The sequence below is a fragment of the Ailuropoda melanoleuca genome, chromosome 7 (genome assembly GCF_002007445.2).
Source record: "Ailuropoda melanoleuca isolate Jingjing chromosome 7, ASM200744v2, whole genome shotgun sequence".
Lineage (NCBI taxonomy): Eukaryota > Metazoa > Chordata > Mammalia > Carnivora > Ursidae > Ailuropoda > Ailuropoda melanoleuca.
Genome location: NC_048224.1, coordinates 99,577,406 through 99,599,906, shown reverse-complemented (window position 1 = coordinate 99,599,906; position 22,501 = coordinate 99,577,406). Strand labels below are relative to the sequence as shown.

The following is a 22,501-nucleotide window of genomic DNA, read 5'->3' as shown; positions in this document are numbered from 1 at the left end:
CAAGGAATAGAAATAGAAAGGATGATTCTGAGTAGTGGAATCAATAGAATTAATCATTTATAAATGTATCAAATATTAAAAAAATAAACTAAATTTTGAGAATAGTTTTTTTCCTTAGATTTTTGTGGGGCCATTACCAAAAATAATTGTCAGAAGGTAAACCTAATTTGTAGAGGTGTGTGAATAATTTTAATATTTTGATTTTGACCTGACAGAACTCAGGTGAAGCTATCAAGCAGTCAGGTAGAAAATTAAGTATTTGTAATTGTTACTACTTCCATCTTATAGAATAGAAGGCTGAGTATGAAGACCTATATTATATGCCTGAGGTCACATGACCAGTGAGTCATGTATGAAACCTGCAGGTAATCCAGAACCCCTACCATATCCTAACTCTAAAACTTAAATTTCTCCCATAAAGTCCTTGAATATTCCCCATCAGAAAAATCAGCTTGAGGGATAACTTTTATTCTGTTGTCTAAGACACAAAGCTGAAGATCATCCTCGATTTTAGCTTAAGAGTATCCAAAATACAAGCGTTTTAACTCTTTAGTAATTCTAATATTATTTCTACCCTTTACACTTCTAGTTATAATAAAACAGGGTAATACATTAGTCTTTTTCAACTGGACAATTGCAGTAACAACTTAGTCACTCACCAGCCACCTGGTTGGATCCCCTATTGCAATGTTACTCAAAAGTATGGGCCACGGACTAATGCCAGTCCAGAAATTGTTTGTTATGTGTCTACACTAGATAATTACTTAAATTGAAGATATAAATCTTGAAATTTTATAGTAATTTGATAGAGTGATCTTATGTCCATTGACTCTAATAATAAAAATTAAGGGCTTATAGTTTATGTATCATTTCAATTTCACTTTTCTAGTAACTTCACTTCTATTGTATTTTATACAAGTATCGGTCCATGGCAAACTGGGGGAAAAACACTGATTCTTCATTGCCAATAGTTTCAGAAGCACTGACCTTGTACTCAATGGTTCTTGTACTCTTATCTGAGACTCAGTTATTTATAAAAGGAAGTCTGATAATCCATTATGTCCATGATCTTGTCTGTCTCTCTCTCTCCCTATTTTGATATTATGACATTTTATGTTATGACATCTTTAGGAATTAGAGTGACATTACTCAACTCTAACACCAAGCCACTTGGAATTTCCACTATAAACCTATACATTTATGTTATTTATGCTAGCTCTATTATTTGAATGTCCTTTCTCCAAAATGCCTATCCCAACACTAATGCAGTTGGTTTATTTTCTCCAACTCAATATTTGGGCAGTGATGCTTGTTCTTATAAACCTATCATGACTCTACTGAGTATTAATTGTGATTCCTATTTCCTCCCAAATACCTTTAATTTTAAAATTGAATTAATCCAATATATTGTTATATTTGCTCTTTTTTCCCAAATAAAACATTTATTTTCCAAGTAAGACATGAGGGAAGAGACTGCATCTTATTGATGTTTATGTGTCTAGTGCCTAATATAATTATTTAGAATACAAGGTTTGAAAGTAAAAACAACATAATAGGAGGAGGAGGAGATGGGAATAGAAAATTATTAGAAGTTTAGCTGTAAAATGAGGGTTTTAGAATACATAAGGATTCAAGTTAATATTGTTGCACAATAAACCACTTCAAATTTATTAGGTTAAACTTAAATCATTATTTTTAAAGATCCTGTGGATCAGAAATATGGGCAGAGTTTGACATGAAAGCAATTTATTTAAGTAAATATGGAAGATTTTGCCTCTCATTTCATTATCTGAGGTTATTCATTGGTATTCCATTGGTGGTTGGGTTCATTTGAATGGTGTAACATGGGTTTGCTCACCTGTTCCATGCTTAAGCAGAGATGGCTAAAAGGCTGAAAATATTACACCTGGATGTATTAAACCCAGTGATAGTTTCAGGGTAGTTGGACTTTTTACATGTCAACTAGCTTTGCTCAGAATGATGTTCCAACAGAACAAAGTTAAAGCTGATAACCTCTTTTGACCTAGCCTTGGAAGATATATAGCTTTCTTCCCACATATTCTGTTTGTCAAAGCAGTTATAAGCTTGCCTAGATTGAAGGAGAGGGAAATTAAATTCTACCTCCCAATGGTGAAATGACAGGTTCATACTGGAAAAAGAACATTGGGTTGGGAGATGTTGGTATCTCTTGAAAATACAATCTGTTAACCTGTAAATAGGTGAGATTGCCAAAGTAAACTAGGAAAAACAGAAGACTGATGTCTTAATTTTGAAAATGCATTCATTTATCAAATAGCAAGAAAAGAGGAACCCATGAGTCAGACATAAGAAAAGTGAGTAAGTTAGAAAGAAAATTAGGAAACTTCAATGAAATGGAAAATGAGAGAGACCACTAAGAGTAAACAATTATGCAGAGGTATCTAGGAGGAGAAAACTATCATGATTATTTAATTAAGGGGATCAGACATCTAATGGCCTCATGGTAGGTATGGTAATAGATTCTTGAAAGAGAGAAAAATCACAATCTTATTGACAACATTAAGAATCCCTCCCCAAATGCCAGATTCTAATCTCAACTACTCCTCTTACTAGCTGTATGATATTGGGCAAAATACTTATATGTCTGTGCAATGTGTGCTCATCTTGTTGGCTTGTTATGAAGGTCAACATATGTCATACATGCTTAGAACAATGCCTGGAAAATCTTGTGCTTTTTAAATTAGTATATTTTAAAAGATTTTTAGTTCAGGTAGTTGTATTCACTACTTGGACCCACACTGTCAGAATAGGAGTTTGGATGTAACAACATAGATTTTTTTAAATTAATTAATTTTTTCTTATTATGGTCAGTTAGCCACTGTATAGTACATCATTAGTTTTTGATATAGTGTTCAACGAGTCATTAGTTAAGTATAATACCCAGGGCTCATCACAGCACGTGCCCTCCTCAATACCCATCACTCTGTTACCCCATCCCCCCACCCCCCACCCCTCTGAAACCTTCAGATTTTTCCCAGGATCCATAGTCTCTCATGGCTCATCTCCCTCTGATTTCTCCCCCTTTGGATTTCCCTCCCTTCCCCTATGGTCTTCCGTGCTATTGCTTATGTTCCACATATGAGTGAAACCATATGACAATTGTTTTTCTCTCCTCAACTTACTTCACTTAACTTAATCCCCTCACAACACAAGATTTTTAATCCCCAGGAGTCCAAGAAGGAGTTCTTACGCTCTTACTTCAATAGTATATCAAGGAATCCTCTGTTCCCATCACTGAAAATGATTCAAGTGTATATTACAATGTGTATAAAGCAGCCTATTGGAAAAATGGTTGACTTTTCTATGATATGAAGGTAAAGGGAATAATTAAGACCTTTTTTCCAGTGCTTATTCATATTTCAAAGAGCATATTATCTCTATCAATCCATCAAATAGTTTTCAGACATCTGCGCTTTTTTTTGCATCAATTATACCTTATTACCTAACAAGAGAATAAATTATCCTATACCCAACATACCCTCTTCTCTATCCCAGACACAACTATGTTCTGCATTATTTCAACAAGTTATTGTTTATTTGCTAAAACAAATACATTAGTAGAGAATTTGGCACAATCACCCAGTTTGTACTTTGCATTAATACTAAACTTGCATGAACTCTTCCACCTAAGAAGGATAGGTAGCAATAACCAGATAAAATTTAGGAAAGGACAGTTCCATAAAAGAACGCCAGATTTTTCTGGGCACATCTCATACATTGTGATTTAACTTAACTGCCACCCAACAGTGCAACTGCAAAAATAAAAGTGACATTGGTTTATTTCTCTTGTGTTTGATTATTAAACAGGATATAAAAACCAGACTGGCAGCATCAGCATCACCTGCATTTGTTAAAAAATGCAAATTCTCAGTCTCCTGCCTGGGGGTCCAGCAATCTGTGTTTTACTAAAAAGCCCCTCAGGTTGATACTGCTTAAATGTAAGAAGGGAAGTTTTGACTCGAATATGGAACCACCTACAGACCTTTTAACAACACATTACAAATCTAATGAGCATGAAATTTACACTTCTTTGAATGTGTACAGAAAAGCCTATCTTTACATGTCTTTAAGTACAAATGATGGGACCTGGTATTCTTTGGTTGCAGGATAATTACTATTCTCCATTAAAGAAAGATAAACCTCATGTTATTATTCCATTTGGAACTGAGTTACTTTTGTCATAACTCCTCATTCAATCAAGGCTCTCAGATTTCTCTCCCTTCACCTTTATATTTTATTTCTACCTGGAGTTTGTGGGCTTACATATGTTCTTTAATTCAAGGAGGAAAGAAGCAAGAAGCCTCATAACTATTCTCTGTCTATACTGACCCCTGAGTGGGGGGATCTTCAAAGCTGTGTACGTAAATCATTATTGATACCTTGGACCTGCTATGTCCTCAGACAGCCAGCTCCACATTCTCTACCTGTACCTTATCCTTTCCAGAGTACTTAGGGGGCTCTTTTTAATCTAACCCACATTTTTATCCCTCGGAGGAGAGGGAAAGATTTAGAGAAGGCTTCTTTACTGCGCTGGGGTGTGCTGGACTCTGCAGGCTGCCCAAGGGTGTGAGGTCTGCCTGAGCAATTCCATCCTCATTGTTATTCTTCCTCTCTGACAATGTGCAGAATGAAGCGCTATTCTTGGTAGTATGCAACCCTAGCATCTAAAAGCTGACTGGTTTTTTATTGCTCCCCTTTTAGTTATAACGTGGGGATTTAGCCCAGGGATTGAAGCATTGGGTCCCTTCTTAAGAATCTACATCACACAGAGTCCTCAGATTATCCTCCTGCCAACTCTTAGACCAGAGAACAGATTAACTCCAAAATCAGTTTGTGTAATTCCCCTGTCCTTTTTCTACAGCATACCCTCTACGCACCAAAACCTTCACAAATTCACATGCCATCCTTGTGCAGAGGCCATGCTAATCTTCTCTGTATCCTTCCAATTTTGGTATATGTGCTGCAGAAGCGAGCACTGCACCTGATCCTTCAAGTTGCAATATTTAACAGGTGTACCTAAGATTTTGGAATTGCCTTCATTGTACCCTAACCCTATCTTTAAAGTTTTTTACTCTTAACAACTGCAGTTTTTTTTTTAAAAAAGATTTTATTCATTCATTTTGTGAGAAAGAGAGAGAGAGGGCACTGAAGCAGGGGGAAGGGGCAGGGGGAGAGGAAGACGAGGACTCCAGCTGAGCAGGGAGCTGGAGGTGCTAAGTGGGGCTGGATCCCAGGACCCTGAGATCATGACCTGAGCTGAAGGCAGACACTTAACCAACTGAGCCAGCCAGGCGCCCACCTCAGCCTTTTTTGATATAAAACACGTTTTCAAATAAGTATATAAATTAAACGATTGGATTATACAACATTAAACATTGCCTTTAAAGCTATTTTCTCTACATTGGATCTCAAAAATAATCTATAAAGAGAGTCCATGGCCTTTTATTCTAAGTGTATTCATCCAACCTTTGAGACAATGCATGCCGTGGACTTAACTAGCATCAAGAACTGTTGGGAAGAAAATACCTAAAAACTGTTTTTAAAATCTTTAAATTTGGTTGCAGAAGCAACTCTGGTTGAAGAGCAGAGAATAAGCAATAATAAATTTATTTAATTATTTAGCACCACCCATATTGATTTGAAGAGACCATCTTTAAGTACTGGTTTTGGAAACTAGAACAATGAACAAAATTAACACTGAACAAAAATTAAAACAAGTAAGAATCTTTGCCCATATGTAGCTTTCAACTTAACAAAACCTGAATTAAAGAATGTTGCCTCTTTGAGTCACTGGGCAGTCATTACTATTAACTTCCAAAGGTCTTATGCCAGTTTGAAACATGTTTTTTTGAGCATACTTAAAGGAGGCAGATTTGTTTTAAAGTCATTGCTTTATTACTTTTCTCTGTGTAGAAATACATATTTCAAATGGAAAACCAGGCCTTGGTTAGTTTTAACTCTTTGACAAGATTATACAGATATGCCATGATACAATCTGTGAATGTAATTTATACATATCTTTTGATTTATAATAGGGACTACAGGTAGTCCAGTATATAAAAATCTATTAAAAATATTATGGGAGAAGCTCTGTTAATTTAGAACTAACTTTCATGTTTTTCAATCATGAATAAAATATTGTCATAAGAAAAAAAAACACTTAGTGAATTATGTCACTTTCATTGCTATGAAAGTGTTTATGTCTAAGAAAAAATGATGGAGAAAATATAAATTACATGATTCTTTATCTTATATCATCTAGAAATGTAAATAGCATATGAAATTATAAAATGTCATATCTTCCTAAATTTTTGAATCACAGTGAATACTGTATAAAGATTAAATCCTACCAGTAAAAATATTCTTATCTAATATTCTGTTATCTAAACAGCCTTGAAGCATATCTTTCACTTTTAAAATATATGTTTTTTATCTAAATACTATCATGTACTTATTTCCCATAAACAACAAGCTATTTTCTAGTATTTCTAGTAAATATTTTCATTATTTACTTTGAAAACAACTCATATTCCATTCAATCTAGGAAAAAAATTGGAATTTACCTCATTGCAAAGTTTAAAATATTTGTTTTAATGCCAAGCATTTGCTATATTTCAAAGCCTAATTTCAAAAGTGGGTATTGAGAGGAGGAATAAAATAAACTGTATACTTTGCTAATGGTGCAAACTAGTCTGAATAAAAAAACAGGCTGGAAATAGAAAAGTCGATGGAGTAATCAATAAACTCAAAGAAGGATGAAATAGAGGATACACAAGTCCCATGATTAGTAAGCAGACAACAGTTCATAGCAGCATCCCCCTAAAATATACAATCTATTTCTCCAATATTCGGTGAAGGAATTAATCTGGAAACTGAACATAAATTCACTCACAATCTAATAGGTACATTATTGGAAAAATGGAATTAAATATATAATCATATTTAAAAATTGTGTCCAGGTGCAGGATGTTATTTGAATTCATTATTGTTATCTTTATTATTTTAAAATATATACTATTTTATGAATAAATACTTCAAGTAATTAAGCACTTTGAAATCTCTACTCTTTGTGCTCAAATAAACTTTAAAATAAAGACTGTTAAATATCTTTTCTATATGGCACCACTGTAATTTTCCCTCTTTTAACTTTATAGCTATAGATTTTTGAATTTAACAAAGAACAAAGAAGATTTCAAGCATAGAGCCAAGAAATTGGGAGACAATTTCTAATGAGTTTAATATGTTTTGATTAAACCCTAGATATACATTAAATCTATTCACAAGATGACCAGCAGCATATAATTAAATACCACTTTGCCCAATAAAATATATTTGAGCTGAGATCACATATTTTTGCAAATTTAAATGCAAAACAGAGAAAATTATAATAGTTAAGTCATAAAATCTAATTATACCTAAATCACATGGCTCTGTTTATATGTACATTTCTGTATTCTTTGCCCACTTAACTCTTTCTTGCTCTTTCCTCTATAGAGATATTCCTTTAAGAAAAGAATCAGAAAGAATTGATGACTAAAAATATTTAATTCTACAAATAAATATATTTCATGTGAATGTCAGTCCTGGAAAGAATTAGTAATGAGGGAAATTCCTATTCCACACATTCATCCTTCTCTCTTTCTATAATACACCACCCTAGGAAATGTTTCAAGCCTCATCTTCCCTTCTTTTTGTCTCTCTTCCTAATCAAAATATATTCAGAGGAAATTATATTTTTATCAGTCCTTTATGCATAAATGTACAGTGTGTCAAGGTTACATATAACAGCCTGTACCTTTGCTTAAAAAAGATAAAAATCCAGTCAGTAGTACACAGGTGGGAGAGACATTTCTGTGTAGAAGTTTCTTTTTATTAGCAACAACTTAATCTATCAGTGCACAGTTTCCCTGCTAAACTGATAGCCTACTAGAATAAAATCAGTGAGAAATAATCAAAGTGTCTACCATTGTAGTGGGTACTGTTTTTGTCTCTCCAGCATTTGCTCCTCCCTACTTTGTTCCTACCAAATACTCATTTTATGGGGGTCGCTTTCCAATGCCACAGAACTGAGCAGATCTGGGGAAACTTCCCCAATCCCCTGCTCCTGACCTAGAGGAGTAAATGCGGTTCATTAAGCCATTTGGTACAAGGAGAAGGTGAACAAGAAACAACCAGTTTGAAGGGAAAGACTCCTATCCCATGCTTGAGAAAAAAGGGTTCTCACTTTCTCTGGGTGTGATCCAGGACCCAGCATGTTTCAGTTTCTCTGCCTGACATCTTATGGCAATGAGGGAATTATCTTAGGGGAAGGGCATGCATTGATTAAATAACCAGAGAGAAAGAAAGAAAAAAAATGCTATGTCAAATAATACACTATTTCAGTTATTGTTTACATTTTTTAAGTTTGAATTACAGTTCCTGTTACTTGCAGCCAATAACAAAAGCCATGATGGCTCTTGATATGTAAACCTTTAACATCCTAGTTTTAAGTTGGCAATTTAGTTTCCAAAGGATTCAGACTAACCTTCCAATATGATTTACCTACCAAAATACATTTTGGATTTTATATGTATCTACATTTTTTTCTAGTTTTTTGTTATAAGGTAATAGTTGGTGTTGATTTGAACAATTGTTTTTATGTCAGGCACAAGTGTGAACACCAACTGAACTAACCTACTTATTAATTTTCACAAAATAATAAAGAGGTGCTTTTATTCTCCCACCGCTTCTCAGATGAGATGATCCCAAAGAACAGAGTGATTGAGTGAGTTTATTAAGTGGCAGCTCCAAGATTAAACCTAGGCAGTCTGAATTCAGAATCCATTCCCTATATGTCTATTAAAACAGGAACACTCCATAAAAATTGTCCAAAAATTCATGAAAAGTTAATGTTATGATGGATGGCATCCCATCCTGATAAAGTCTATGTTTCTAATAATTCTGATTGTAGCTTATTTCTGCATTTGTTTCACTGAATAACAACAGATTCAAGTGATGAAAACACAGTGAAACACTAGTGTTTACTTTCATGTTTACTTTCCCCATCTAATCTCCTTTTTTGTTGTCACAGTGTTTTCACTTCATTAATTTTGGCTGACATAGTTCTAATTTTATTTTCTGGTAAATTCATGGTACTATACTCCTTTTATTCGGTACATATAAATATTGGGTAGAAAGAGAAATCAAAGCCAGAAAGGAAACAAGATTACTTCTAGATTGCAGAGAGAAAAAGGAAAACAATAATTAGAATGTAATCAAGAGAGAAACTGGTCAACATTACATATGTTGAGCAGAAATAAAGAGCATTTTGTGAGTGTTTCTTGACTCCTAATGAGAGAGAATTTAAGCAACCTTTTAAAAATCAGGATAAATCATAATTTGTGATGGTTCCTGAATCTATGACCCTGTGTCATTTTAATCTTGAATATTGAAGCATCTAATGCCACTTTATGCTTTCATCTTTCCCCAGATTTAGATATCTGCTTAAAAAAAAGAGTTATAACAAAGAACTAGATTATTATTCATTCCATCTACTTTGATTGTTCCCACTCTGACCCTGTAGCATAGTACCAGGAAGTGGCTTTAAATCACTTGTGGTTAAGTCCTTCTCATTCCCTCATTTCTCATATCTAGGTTCCTAGGTACTTGTTTGCAAGAAACTACCTAGTACAAAGCCCAATTTCCCAAAATTGACACTTAATTCTTAATTGTCATTTAATTAAAATACAACCTTATCTTTTTTTATTTGTCAAATATCTGTATCCTATAACTGTGTCTGTCCCTCACATTTATGGCCAGACTATTTCTGAAGCTATGATCCGAATGTGTACCGGGATCTTTTCCCAATCCTCTCATTACTTCTCTTTGAAAGTAACAGCAAAGCAAACTGAACTTTATCCTGCTGACTGCTGCTTGAAATTCCATTGGTATGGACCTCTGATCTATTAGAACTATTATGAAACTTACAGGAACAATGCTTGAAAATTATCCAAAATAAAATTTAATCTCATTTCTCCTTAATCATATTTCATATTACCTGCTTTACTTTTCATCCTTAATTACTAGATTACTCTTTCCCATGTTTCACCTGTTTCTAATATGTAAAATATGTAGATATACTAATTTAGAAAGATGCACAATTGTTGACTATAGTGAGAGGGAATCTCTACATTATGCAATGATGGATTCCACTATACACTTCCTGAATAACAGTAATTAAAAAAAAAAAAAAAGCAAGAAAGGACCTTGATCTATTTCTGTTCAAATATTTTTTAACTTATTGAGCCACTACTGTATTTTGGACACCATATATACACTAGGGATACAAAGGTGATTAAGAGAATGCCCATGTTAAAAGAAATTTTCACTGAGTGGTACCCTTATCTGTTTTTGAGGGATAGGACAAGCAGAAAAACATTTGTCTGAGCAAAGACACAAAGGTACAGACAGTTGGTGATTGTGCAGTAAAGATTAACTCAGCAGGTCTTGGCTGTCCAATACTGTACATTCCAAAGAAAGTTTTGGCCTCTGCCTAGTTTCTGGGAGACAAGCTCTAAATCCTTGGATTATCCTGCCTATTAAGAATGTCTTTGTTCCCTTCCTCCCTCCCTCCCTCCTTCCTTCATTCCTTCTGTTCTTTCTTCTTCCCAAAAAACAAATAAACAAACAAAAAAAACAGGACTTCTAGTTCCCATTTCCACTCGTAAGGAACTTGGATGTTGCCACTGTCCTGTCAACACTCAAAAATTGAACAGACTGAAAATTCAGCAACTCTTCTTAGATACATAAGGGAGGGCACAAGGAAAACTGCTGCCTCTGAGAGTGGAGAGAAAGGTGAATTCAGAAGTCATGACTTACCAGGGAAGAAACTCTGGAGCAAAACTGCTGTGGGAACCATTGATGAGGTAGAAAAATCTAGACTGCAATTGACAAATTGCCAGAGTCTCAGTGGTGGTCTTTTTTTAAAAATTTTCTGACTGCATTTATTGGTTTGTGAATTATATTTCATGTTATTTCCTTATTATTATATTACAGAATTGATCTCCGGTATTTTTTATTTTTAACATTTTTTTCACATGTTGTTTTAGTGTGAATTCTCAGAAAGCAGAGCCTGAGACAAAAGTTTAAATGATGATATTTCTCTGAGGAAGTGTAAATCGAAGAAGTGGAAGTGAAGGACAAGTGAATAAGAAGGCCAAGAAAGAGAGACAGTAGAAGGATGCTTATCATTTGGTACAAAATGTACTGACTATTTGATCTCATGACATTACTCTAAGTAGCAATAATGAGTGCTTCTCAGCAAGGGCTATAAGAGAGAGGAAAGGGTAAGAACTTATGTAACTGGCTCCTAAATCTCATTACTCAAGATTTGCACTCCTAGATTTTTAACTGACCCCAAATTTTAAGTTGCTCATGCAAACGAGCTGGGACATTTCATCCCTCAAGGTCAACAGGGAAGCCCCAGATTTGAAGGCAAAAAGTATATGGACTGGGTAAGGGCCCACCCACATAAAATCAGTTGCAGGAGCAAAGTACCATTTGCTACAGCAATCTCTGGGTTGGAACACCTGCTCAAGACTGGGGAGACAAGGAAGGATCTGAAGTGGTGGTTACAAGGTGCTTCATACATATATCCAGATGTTAATCCTTTGTCATAAATGTACATTTTCTCTCTCTCTTTCTCTTTTTTTTAAAGATTTTATTTATTTATTTGACAGAGATAGAGACAGCCAGCGAGAGAGGGAACACAAGCAGGGACAGTGGGAGAGGAAGAAGCAGGCTCATAGTGGAGGAGCCTGATGTGGGGCTCGATCCCATAACGCTGGGATCACGCCCTGAGCCGAAGGCAGACGCTTAACCGCTATGCCACCCAGGCACCCCCATAAATGTACTTTAATTTAAATGTACAAAATTTAACATAACACTTCCTGACTGCTTGTAGTTAAGAATTAAGAATGACTTTTAGGAGTTTAACATTTTTTGATAGACATTTTTCTTCTACCACCAAGCAGGCATTTTTTTTTTCTTATTTTGCTTTCTTTTTGTAGCACATTTTAAAATAAAATGCTGATGATGATCACACAATTATATTATTTCCCCAAAATAGTCAAAATAAGCGTTTTTAAAGAAAAACAATTATTTCCCCTTATGAAGGGCTACAGAATTACCTATTCCTTTGTTGTACATGACATTAGAAATGGAATTAAGTTCTAAAATTATCACTATAAATTCTTGTCTTTTATAGGAGGGATATTTTATAGTTGATTGCAAGCTCAATGTCCCATATTAGCAATTCATCATTTTACAATATTAATATTCATTTTTACTAAATATGGAAACTTCATATAATCAGTAATTTCCTCATCAATTTGGGAAAATCGAATTCATTATTAAGAGTTAGTATAATATTAACAGCAAAATGCCATTCCTGGTGTAAAAATAAACAAGTCTCAAGTTACGTATTATACCTAATTTTGCATGTTATAAGAAGAGAGAAATTTTATAATGTAATTAATTTACACATTATTTTAAAGGATATATTACTCCTTCAATCTATGGGCTAAATGAGAGAAAGGAAAGAGAAAGTAAATAAAGAAAAATAAAGTTTGTATTTTTTTCTTTCTGAAATTACCAACAAAAACTACAAATGTACTTCTCATATTCTAAACATAGGTTTCATTCTTAGTCAATATCAATTTTTTTTTGGCTAATATAAGTGCAAAACTAAGGCTTAATTGTAGCTATTCATATCAGAAAAATCTCTAGAAGTTTTGGGAAAAACTTTTGATCACAGAAAAATACCTATTTCTATTCCAAAAGGATACATGATAGGGAAGGGTACTATTACATATATTAGAGTAAAAACAAGGGTCTGTCTTATGCTGCTAAAGATAAATAAAGTGGTTAGAGATTTTCACAAAATCTTTGTGGAGATATTAACATTTTATTGCCATATTCTTTGATTACTGATTACATAGTTAAATTATAGTTTACATTTAAAAATATAATCTCTGTGTTTGTCCACAAAATGGGTCCAATGCTTATATATGAGACTTAAAATAACCCTTATTCTTCCTGAAAGAGGCATGCAAGGACCTTTCAATTAAAAAAAAAAACTGTAATTCATAACAAAGATTTATGTTGTCTATGACTCTTTTTTTAATAAACAGACTCAGGAAAGAGGAAGAATAGTATTTTATAAGATAATCAAACATGAAGTAAATAAAGTGAATCAAGTGCCATTCCTATGATATTATAAAAATTCTTAGTAATTCCTCTGATTATTTTAATATGATTTGCTCTTATCTGCCTTCTACCAAACTTTCAGAACTCTCACATATATCCTCAACTAACATTTGACAAGGGAGCCAAGAATACTCAATGGGGAAAAGATAAGTCTCTTCAATAAATGATGCTGGGAAAATTGGATAATTACGTGCCGAGAAATTAAATTGGACCTGGTATCTTAACATCACTCACAAAAACTAACTCAAAATGGATCAAATACTTAAATAAAAGACCTGAAGCCACCAAACTCATAGAGGAAAACATAGGAAAAAGACCCTTTGACATCAGTCATGGCAATGATTTTTTTGGATACGATACCAAAAGCACAAACAACAAAAGCAAAAATAAATGGTACTACATTAAACTGAAACTTCTGCTCAGCAAAAGAAATAATAAACAAAATGAAAAGATAACCTACAGAATGGGAGAAAATATTTGCAAACCATATATCTGATAAAGAGTTAATAACCAGAATATAAAAGAAACTCAGAGAATGCAATTACCAAAAAAAAAATCTGATTAAAAAATGGGCAAAGGAACTGAATATGTATTTTTCTAGAGAAGACATCCAAAGGGCCATCAACTGATCTATTATAAGATTTATGATCTCACTTGTACATGGAATCTAAAAAGCCAAACTTACAGAAACAGAGTAGAATGGTGGTTGCCAGGGGCTGGGGGATGGAGGAAATGGAGAGATACTGGTTAAACAGTATAAATTTCCAGTTATTCAATGAATAGGTTCTGGATCTGTATCTCATGGTAACTATAGTTAACAAATCTATATTATGTTTTGAAAGTTATAGCTCAATAAAGCTGGAAAAAAAAAACTATCTCAATGAAGCTGGAAAAATTTAAAACTATATTGTTTAAATAAAAAAGAAATAAATGAATAATATTGCTATAATCACATGATTTAAAATGATATCAATAGAACAAAACAGAAAGCATAGACCTAGCTCTACAAATATGCTGATACTTGTTAGAGTTAGCATTACACACCTGTATAAAATAACAATTCAATATGTGACTTCAGACAATACCCTATCCATAAGGAATAAAACAAAACTAAAACACTATCTCAGAATATGTCCCAAAACAAACACAGATCTTCCTCAACTTACAATAGAGTTACATCTCGATTAACCCATCATACATTGAAAATATTGTAAATCGAAATGTATATAATACACCTAACCTATCAAATATCATAACTTAAACATTCTCAGAACACTTATATTGGCGTAGGGCAGAGCCAATAATTTAACACAAAGCCTATTTTAAAATAAAGTGTTGAATACTTCATGTAATTTATGGAATTCTGTACTGAAAGTAAAAAGCAGAATGGCTGCACAGAATGGTTGTAAATGCATCCATTTTTGACTGTTGTGATTGTGTGGCTGACTGACAGTTGTGGCTGGCTACCCAGCATCGTGAGAGAGTATCATACAGGATATCACTAGTCCAGGAAAACACTGCAATTCAAAATTTGAAGTTTGGTTTCTGTTGAATGTGTATCGCTTTTGAATCGTCACAAAGTAAAAAATCATTAAGTCAGATCATTGTAAATCAGGGATCAGCTGTACATATATATTATATGTTAAAAATTTTAACATACTTAATAGAATATCTTTAAGGCATATCTTTAAGAATTAGCATAGAAAAGATCTTTAAGAAGTATAAGCAGCAGAAATCATAAAATAATAGACTGGTGAATTTTACTACATTTAACAAATAAACCCCATTAAATAGCCATAATATTCAAGATCATAAACAGAAAAGAAATATGTATAAGAGAGTCTTCTGAAGTAATAAGAAAAAAAATTGTTTCCATAAAATTGGACGAAGTTAATAAACAGGAATTCACGTAGAAATAGATACGAATAGGTAAAGCATATGAAAGCAGTATCCAACAACACTGGTCATCAGGAAACTGAAATTAAAACATGTCACAATTATTAGATTGGAAAAAAACAAGTTAAAGCACGCTAATGCTCTGTGTTGGTGGTGGTGTAGTAAAATGGGAACTATCATAATCTGTATTGGGAAATGTAACTTTGGGAGATTAACTGGTACTAACTTGTAAACTTATAAAGTTAAAAATACACACTCTTGAATCAGTGCATATATATGTATACACAAGAAATTCTTATGTATACACTAGGGGAAGTGTTCAAAGAAGTACACTGCAGCATTAATTTTTTTCTAATAGCAGACTTGGAACTAACCTAAATAGTCATCAGTAGGGAAATGAATAAACCAATATGATGTGTTCATGTAATATTACTCAAATTTAGGAATAAAATAAATGAAGTAGTTTTATGTGTATCAAAAACAAAGAACACAAAAACCAAGTTTTTGTCTGAAACAAAAGGTGGAGTAAAACATGTAAGTCTTATGAGGATATTATTTTTCTCTTCCTTTTTTCCTTCTTTCTTACCTTCCTCCCTCCCTCCCTCCTTTCCTCCCTTCTTTCCTTCCTTCTTTCCTTTTTTCCTTCCAAAAAGGTTTACTAAGTGTATGCATATTACAAGCGCAAAGGATTTAGCAATCAATGAAATCCCTTCCCTCAAAGATTTCAAGTTTGTTGGAGTAAAAAGACAATATGCATATAAACAAAATATATAGCATATTAGATATGACAAGTTCTGTGAAAAAAAAAAGTCAACGGGGAAGGGAATAAAGAGTACTAACTGGGAAGTGGGAATATGATGTTTTACTGTTCAGTAAAGGCCTTGAATTTAAGGGGGAATTTGCACCAAGTTGTAGTTATACTTTTTTCTTAAATAATCTTAGGAAAATATTTTTGTAATTCATAAAACATTTCCAGTTTTTGTAATTGAGCAATTAAAATTTGGTTTGTTTTCAATAATTCCAAGTACCTAAGTAAACTAGTTATGTCCCAAGAAAGCACCATTTATTGGTTCTTAATTAATAGCAGTTTTGATTGATAGTTGCATGTCATGATTGTTCATGATACACTATTACCCTGTTCAATAGGAAATTCTTCTAATCCACTTATGATATGTTCTCATTATAGTTTCCATCCAACAAACAACTGAAGAAATTTTATTCCACTCCACTATCACATTAAGCCAGGGTTATTTGAAGGTTATGTTGTATTTTCTACAAGGTTGATTTGAAAGCATTTATAAATCTTTTAATCCCTGTGTACCACTAAGCTTATTAAAATTTGGCATGTTAATAGTCAATGTTTGAAATTTTTAATCTGTTGGAAAGTTACATGTTGATTTCTATATTTTGTTTGTTTGTTTGCCAACCTGGGAATGGTTATGGAATGATGAGTAGCATAGTGGAAGAAATCACCCAGCTCATAATATAACAATTTCCCACAAATTTGCTGAAGTGTATGCTTTTAAAAGTTATCTGTTTCCTATACTATTGTTTTACATACATGCTTTTGGTGAGGTGACTCTTAAATTTGGATATTAACTCATGTTGGGTGAATTGGCTATATTCAAAACCTAGTACATTGTTGTTAATTTGCAATCAATGTTAATTTGTTGAATCATACAAAAAAATCTTATTTACTAATTCTACTACTAATAGTAATAATACTAAAAATCCTACTAGGGGTGCCTGGGTGGCTCAGTTGGTTAAGCATCTGCCTTCCACTCAGGTCATGATCTCAGGGTCTTGGAATCAAGCCCCTGAATCAGGTTTCCTACTCAGTGGGGAGTCTGCTTCTCCCTCTCCCTCTGCCCCTACCCCCTGCTCATGCTCTCTCTTTCTCTCAAATAAATAAAATCTTATAAAAATTAAAAAAAAATACTACTAGACTACTAAAAATACTACTACTACTAAAACTAAGACAGAGTCTAATAAAAACTAGTTGATTTACTAAGAATAGTGCTTCCCATGTTCCAGACATTACTGGAGAGAAGATGTTTTATAGGTGTTAACTCTCATTTTACGGGTAATGGAGCTGAGAAATTGATGCCCAAGCATGCTAATGCTCAACATTGGTGTGGTGGTGTAGTAAAATGGGAATTCTCATAATCTGTTTTTGGAAATACAACTTTATAAAAGCATCTGAGAGATAAATTGTAAATTATCTTGTAAACTTATAAAGTTGTGATAGTGTTTGGTTTGGACTCAGAGACCACACATCTGAACACTGATCTACGAATATTTTTTTAAAGAAATACTGAAGCTTAAAATACTTAGTGTAGTTCCTACAAATCCAAAATGATTATGTTTAGAACCTGATATATCAAAAAGAGATTGAACAGGAGAGAACTCATTTCTCTGTTTATACCACCTCCACAGACTGGCCTTTTCAAGTTATATGATTTTATAAAGTTTTTAAGATATGGTGATTTATGTTTTTCAATAAGCTCTTCTTTTTTCTTTTAAATTTTTTAAAAGATTTTATTTACTTATTTGAGAGAGAGAGAGAGTTCGAAAGAGAGAGATCACAAGCAGGGGGAGGGGTAGAGGCAGAAGCAGACTTCCTACTGAGCATGGAGCCTGATGCGGGACTCAATCCCAGGACTCTGGGATCATGACCTGAGCCGAAGGCAGACGCTTAACTGACTGAGCCGCCCAGGCACCCAAATAAGCTCTTCTTCTAATCAATATATATACTATTGGTATCTCTCTAAAATAGAATTTAATTTTCAATAGTTTAATAAGGACATCATCAGAAAACAGGTGAGATACTTAAACACTTAAAATGCCATTATTTTAAAACAGCTTTATTGAGATAAAATTCACATGCTACGAATTCACCCATTTAAAGTGTAGAATTCAGTTTCTAATGCACTCACAGGAGCTGTGCAGCCATCACAACTACCTAATTTTAGAAAATATACATCACCCTAGAAGAATCCTATACTTGTTAGCAGTCACTTTGCATTCCCCTAACCTGAGTCCCTAGCAACCACTGCTCTGCTGTCACTTTGGATATGCCTCTGCTGGACATTTTATATAAATAGAATCATACAATATATAGTCTTTTATGACTAGATTTCACTTAGCATAATCTTTTCAAGGTTTATCCATGTATTTTATGCATGAGTACTTCATTTTTTTAACTACTGAGTAATATTCCATTATATGAATATACTACATTTGCTTATGCATTATTATTTGATGGACGTGTGGGTTCTTTACACTCTTTGGCTAGTATGAATAATGCTAATAACTTTCATTAAAAGTTTTTGTTTGGACATATATTTTCTATTGGCTATATACCTAGAAGTTGAATTGATTAAAAAGCCAGGCTGTTTTTTCAAAGAGCTGCATCATTTAACATTTTCATCAGCAATATATGAGAGTTCTAATCTCTCTAATTCTTGGCCAACATTTGTTATTATATGTCTTTTTAGTCACAGTCATCCTAGAGAGTGTGAAGTGATATTAGTTTTCATTTCTCAGATAGCTAATGAATTAGAGCATCTTTTCATGGTACTTTATATGTATTTTTGAAGAAATGTTGACTCAAATCACTTAACCAATTTTAATTAGACTATTTTGTCTTTTTTTGTAGTTGTAGGAGTTTTTTTTTTTAAATACTTTCTGGATATTCATACGTTGGTCCCAACATCAGATTTTATTTGGTATAATATATGGGAAAATAATATTTGCAGAAAAATCATACACTTGTTTATATTGAAGTCAACTCTGTTGCATGGAATTTTTATGAGAATTTTAGAAGTTCAGTTTGTTTTATTTTTTGAAATACTAAACATAAAAATCTAGTTATTTCAGCAAATTCAGTAATTTTATTAATGACATTTAATTTTTTCCTCTAAAGCATCCTGTTTTTATCAATTAAGAGATTCTATTGTATTTGAGCCAGACATCAAACAGACTTCATAAAGTATAGCTATTTTATTGAAACTGGTTCCAGCAATGGTAATTCAAATACACCTTAGTTGTTTTTTTTTTTAAAGATTTTATTTATTTATTTGACAGAGATAGAGACAGCCAGCGAGACAGGGAACACAAGCAGGGGGAGTGGGAGAGGAAGAAGCAGCCTCCTAGCGGAGGAGCCTGATGTGGGGCTCGATCCCAGAACACGGGGATCACGCCCTGGGCCGAAGGCAGAAGTTTAACGACTGCGCCACCCAGGCGCCCCACACCTTAGTTTTATGTCAACTTTGATCAGATCATTACAGAGAAAGCTTTGCCGTATTTGTCAGTCAATGGTAATTATCAAATAGTTTCAGCCAGAAGAGTTGTCATAAAAATATTCATAAAATAAATGGTCAACATTTCTAGATATTCTATTCTCTTTTTTTTAATAGCCAATTTAATTTTTCCCTTTCATCTAATTTGAAACTGTGCCATCATCCATTTGTCCCTCCAGCTTTATTCCTCATCCTTCTCCTCCTAACTCCTTGCCCTAAAATGCTGCCTTATATGTACTCCATCACTAGATTTCTTGTTTTCTAGCTACTGCTTTATGTCAGCCAATGAGATCCCTGAAAGGTGTTCAACAAGAAGTAGGACAGTAAAGTGAGGACATTCATTCCTCTGGTTCCTTCCCTACAGTGTTACCCTAGTTTGGTTGCGTTCTATGACTAGAAGTTGCTGCTCTTCATAAGCTATCTGTCCTTTTCTTCTAGGTTTTGGCAATTGCTCCCTACCTACCTTCTTTTAGTCCTAGAAGTGGTAATAGCTTTGCCATAATAAGCTCCTTAGAATCATACCACTCTTTCTGATATGCCGTACTCTGCTCACACTTTTATAAATATTCTCTTTATTAAAAACTCCCTGAAGTATTCTAATTTGACTGCACCATCTGTTTCATGCTGATACCCTGCCTGAAACAGAGATCTAACTTCCAAAACAGATACTTTCATTTTGAAGAAACTTATGTAAGTTATGTTAGTAATATGATGCTAATGTAGTCAAATTAAAGCATCACGAAAACATTTATTTAAACTGATTTTCTTCAAATTATCTATGTGCCAGCTTAGAATTACTAATCTCAGTAATCACAAATTATGAGTCATATTTCTGTAATGAGCCTTGTAGACCTTTCCTGGTACTGAAAAATTATTTGAAACCTTAAAAATGTCACAATATTAAACAAAGCAATTAAAGATCATAACATAGATTCATGAAATTTAGAATTCTATTGTGGTGATCAAACTGGTGAGTTTCTTTATTAAAAGTTGATTTGAGTTCCCCATATTATAAAAAGAACATTTTGTGAACCAGAGGAAGTAGAACATTCTTTTCACCATATAGAGAGCTGCATAAAATGGAGATACTATATTCGCAGCAAACATAAAATGCAGGGTACTATATTTGGCAAGTCTCATTTCATGGGTCTAGGATGAAAACTGGTGCTTATACTTATAAAAAAGAAAGTCAGGATTTTGATGAGCCAGTTTTGGAAATCATTACGCTATCCAGCCTTTCTATCCTGAGAAAATGTTCATCTTTCAAGTCCAAGCTTACATTCTGTCACTTCTGTACAACTTCCCATAAGTAACCCAACTTATAAACATTTCCTTGGGAGTCTAGTCTTTCATTCTTACGCAGACTTGATTCCCTCTTCTGTCCTGCTCTTTTCTCTTTCCTTCCATTGTTGAGGAAGGAAAAAGAAAGAAGCTAAAAAAGAAAGCATGATAATGTAGTGTGGACAATACTATTAGTGCTCAGAGAATTCCCACCCATTCCTCTAAATTTCCTAGCTTTTAGTGAATTTGGGTTAGAGTCATAAGGCCTGTTCTGTTATGTAAAATATGAGTAAAAGCAATACAGAAGTTAGCACCAAAGGAAGGTACAGCTCTCAAAAACAGTAACACTTGGCCTAGTATCTGAGAGGACATCTGTGACAAAATTATTCTTGAATGTTGAAAAGATGAGTATCCATATAGGTAGTGACAAAAATATTGAGTAATACTGCGGTCTGTTCTAAGTAGGAAAAAAAGATTGTTTCCTCACTCAGGAGCTTTAAGGGAAAAAGTTGGGAAACAGAAGGTTAAAAATATGTACCAGTGGCTACTGATTATGTTGAGCAAGGTATTACAAGAAGGAGATGGGCTTAAGAAGTAATCAGCAGATTCAATAATTAAGAAGACAGGAGCCTTAAAGAACAGGACAAAACTACTGCTCCTAGATCCCAACTAGGCACAAAAGGGATTAACAAAAACTTTGAACAAAATGATCAAATGACTCAGGGATAAATAGATTAAGGCTGAAGATTTTACACCTATTTTTCCTGATATTCAATGTAGACAACATTAGAGTGAGAGAAGAAAACTAAGAAATAAAGCAGAATTGAGAACTACGTCTTTAAAAAATCTTAGAATTTTGTTATTGGCATATAAAACTCATTAAGATTAGAAGACAATTAAGTCTTAAATACTTTGGAAAAGTATTTCCAAAATACATTTGGAATGTATGATAAACTACAAATCTAGAGGTGGGAGAGTCTTTACATGAGACTTAAGATCATTCATAATCCCTGAAGCCACACTGACAACATAGGTTCAGATTCCTGCTGTTTCTCTTTCCTTAGTTGCTGCTCCCTCCATTCTCATATTGGATTCTCCCCTATTTTCCAGCCTGAGTTAGGGCCCAACCTAATCTCTACCTTCCCTTCATGAAATTGGTTATGCAATTATATGGTTTTAACTAAAAATAGATTTATGACAAATTTTTAAAAATAGCTAAATCTACAAACTCTTTACTAAGTTCTACAACTGATATTCTAATATTTATTTGACCTTTCCACTTAGCTATGTAATAGGCCTTTCAAATTTAAAATGTACCAAAACAAAGGGTGCCTGGGTGGCTCAGTCAGTTAGGTGTTTGTCTTTGGCTCAGGTCATGATCCCAGCATCCTGGGTTCGAGTTCCACATCAGGCTCCCTGCTTAGCGGGGAGCCTGCTTCTCTCTCTCTTCCCTGCTCATGCTCTCTCTTGCTATCTCTGTCTCACTTTCTCAAATAAATAAATAAAATCTTTTAAAAAAATGTACCAAAACAAAACAAATAAAATGTACCAAAACAGAGCTCTTGTTTCTTTTCTCACCACCCATCCTACCCCTTCCAGCTTGTTGTGCTTCCAGCTTTCCCATCTCAGTAAATAAATATATATATATATATATGAATATCTTCTGGGACAACAACCACAGAATCCTATTATTCCCATAGCACCCAAAGAAGTCACATAATTTCCCTACATATATGGCC

At 33.7% G+C, this 22,501-nt stretch overlaps 1 protein-coding gene and 1 pseudogene across 1 annotated transcript in view; one reads left to right on the top strand and one right to left on the bottom strand.

The window, feature by feature from the left end:
- Positions 1-22,501, top strand: part of LOC100479614 (nucleophosmin-like) — a 118,949-nt gene that overhangs the window by 73,178 nt on the left and 23,270 nt on the right.
- LOC117803246 lies at positions 4,918-5,015 on the bottom strand (annotated as a pseudogene).